This window comes from Poecilia reticulata, linkage group LG6, assembly GCF_000633615.1.
Source record: "Poecilia reticulata strain Guanapo linkage group LG6, Guppy_female_1.0+MT, whole genome shotgun sequence".
Lineage (NCBI taxonomy): Eukaryota > Metazoa > Chordata > Actinopteri > Cyprinodontiformes > Poeciliidae > Poecilia > Poecilia reticulata.
The window spans coordinates 3,646,230-3,648,602 of NC_024336.1; the positions used below are offsets into that span (position 1 = coordinate 3,646,230).

At 42.6% G+C, this 2,373-nt stretch overlaps 1 protein-coding gene across 2 annotated transcripts in view; it reads left to right on the plus strand.

Annotated features, from left to right (window-relative positions):
* Nucleotides 1–1,419: 1,419 nt before the first annotated feature.
* Nucleotides 1,420–2,373, plus strand: part of LOC103465695 (uncharacterized) — a 43,371-nt gene continuing 42,417 nt past the window's right edge. For both annotated transcript variants that reach the window (XR_533830.2, XR_001776715.1), the window contains exon 1: nt 1,420–1,434. The gene's annotated coding sequence lies outside the window, so the exon portion shown is untranslated. The remainder of the gene's footprint in view (nt 1,435–2,373) is intronic.

The following is a 2,373-nucleotide window of genomic DNA, read 5'->3' on the forward strand; positions in this document are numbered from 1 at the left end:
CCACCCCATCCCCCTGATTTGGCGGGACCTCGCCATCCGCTGGGTTCCATTTGTGTTTCCCTACTTTTTCCGTTTCTCCGACCACCAACCACCGCCACCTTTCAACTCCCAGACCCCGTAGCCGCCCCTCCCAAGCAAAAAACAAAACCAAAAACAAAACAAAAACCCACCCCTCATTCGAGCAGGCTCCTTGAATCATAAATGGCAACCACAAATATGTCAGTTTACCAAAGAACAGGGAGACGACGCACATCCTGACGCAGGGGGGTAGAGAGAGGGAGAGAGAGGGAGAGAGAGAGAGAGAGAGAGAGAGAGAGAGAGAGAGAGAGACTGTGGGGCGATCCCGCTTTGCCTTGCTTCTGTCGGTGTCAGCCTGCAAACATCATTTTATTTATAGAAATAAAACAAAACAAAACAAAAAATAATCTAAATCTGAAAGGTAAGTGCCTTCGTTTATGGTGCCAGTAGGTGGGAAGTTTGCAGTAAGAGTCGATATTTTCGCACTTTTTTTTTTTTTTGCGGATGATCTGAAGATTAATGTGTCAGTACTCTGGTGATCTGGAGTAGAGTAGCGGGGAATTCCACCCTAACTACAGATCAGCTCGTCGTTTCCAAGGAGGTTTTTGGTCCAGTTTTTTTGTGTGTTTTTTTTGTAAAGCAGAAAGGGGGAAATGTTACGTTAAAGCATGAACTAGTCGAAACATTTGCATTTGTTTTGAGTTCGTCTTCGGGATGATCACGGTAGACCCCTCAGGGGTTGCACGTTGATGTTCTAACTTCGACTTCTGACCCGATTATGATGTAAACACTTCACTGAGATCGTGTTCTGTTGGATTTTTTGCTTGTGGATGCTAAAATATATATATTGTAATCTGTAATATCCGTGTGTTGGCTTTCCTCTGCTTTTAACTGCACTACTCTGTGGTGAAGCCTCTAGTGAATGAATTCATATTGACTGAGGGGGGAACCTTATCCAAGGTCCATCTGTCATGACTTTGTTTCTTCAGTTGCATGTGGTACCAATGTTCTTATTTCTCCATTGTAGATTGGAACGGGTTACATTCGTTGATTTTTTTCATATTGAAAGTCATTTGCCTTATGGAGATGTTCGCTGAAACACGCACGCACGCACGCACGCACGCACTCACACACACACACACACACACACACACACACACACACACACACACACACACACACACACACACACACACCTGAATGGTCCTTGAACAAGCTGTTCAGCACCAAGGACAGCTCCCACCACGTACCCTCCGGCTCTTCTTAGGGAACCTCGTGGTTTTCTCTTGTCTGTGGCCGCTTTAATGTCCCGATGATCGATGTTTTCAAACGGTTTGAACAGCTGGGTGATTTTTTATTTGTATTTTTTTATCGGTTTTCATCACCGGGTGCTCTACCTCAGATCATCTCACAATGGTAGGTTCGATTCCCCCACCGAGCCTCAACAGGTGCTAAACTATCCTCGGTCAAGACGCTGAGCAACTCCAACGCTACCAATGTGTGTGTTTTTTTATGACTGTTAAAAGAAAAGTGCTGTTTATCTATTGTAATTACTACTTTTATTATATTTTAACTTGGTGAAGAGTGTGTGGACCATCTATTGTTTATTTTTTTCTCTCGTGACGTTAACTTTAAAAATAACCAGAATACATGCTGCACTTTGACGTTACCACCATTTGTTTGGAAAAAACAAACAAACAAAAAAAAAGTTAGGGGTTTGAAATTAATTTTTCATTGGCTCTGTGCAGCTCGAACAAAATGTGAAAGCCCAACTCTGACTTGATGTTGTCTCCTTGGACATGCGGGAACATCACGATCTGTTTCAGACGCTGGGAAGCTGCAGTTAGGTTTTCAACAGGTACTTAAACGATTGCAGCTCATTTTGCATTATGGTTACATTCCCAACCCATTAATTATTCTGAGAAATCATCAGAAAACCGTCAAGTTGAACATATTATTTACTTTGATTGTGTCCATTTCTGAGAAGCGCTTTTATGACACCATGCTTGCTCGTTTAGTTTTTGATTCGGACTTGTTTTTTTGGGGCCGGTAAGTTTTTTCTGAAACGTGATGGACTCTTTGTTACACCAAAATAGCTCCGTATTGAACTCCTGCTACTAGATGACTTTCATTACAGCCATAAAACCCAATTTTTTTTTTCTAGCAGCAATTTAGGAAATGACTTTAAATCATCGGTTGTCAGACCCGGAACCGGACGTCCCCCGTTTACGAATTGACACAAGGTCGGCACGAAACGTCCCGCAGCCTAAACCCCATTTCGTACCCGAATCGAATCTTTTTTTTTTCATCGACATAGGCGTTTTGCATATTGAACAAGAATAATAGAGGAGGGAG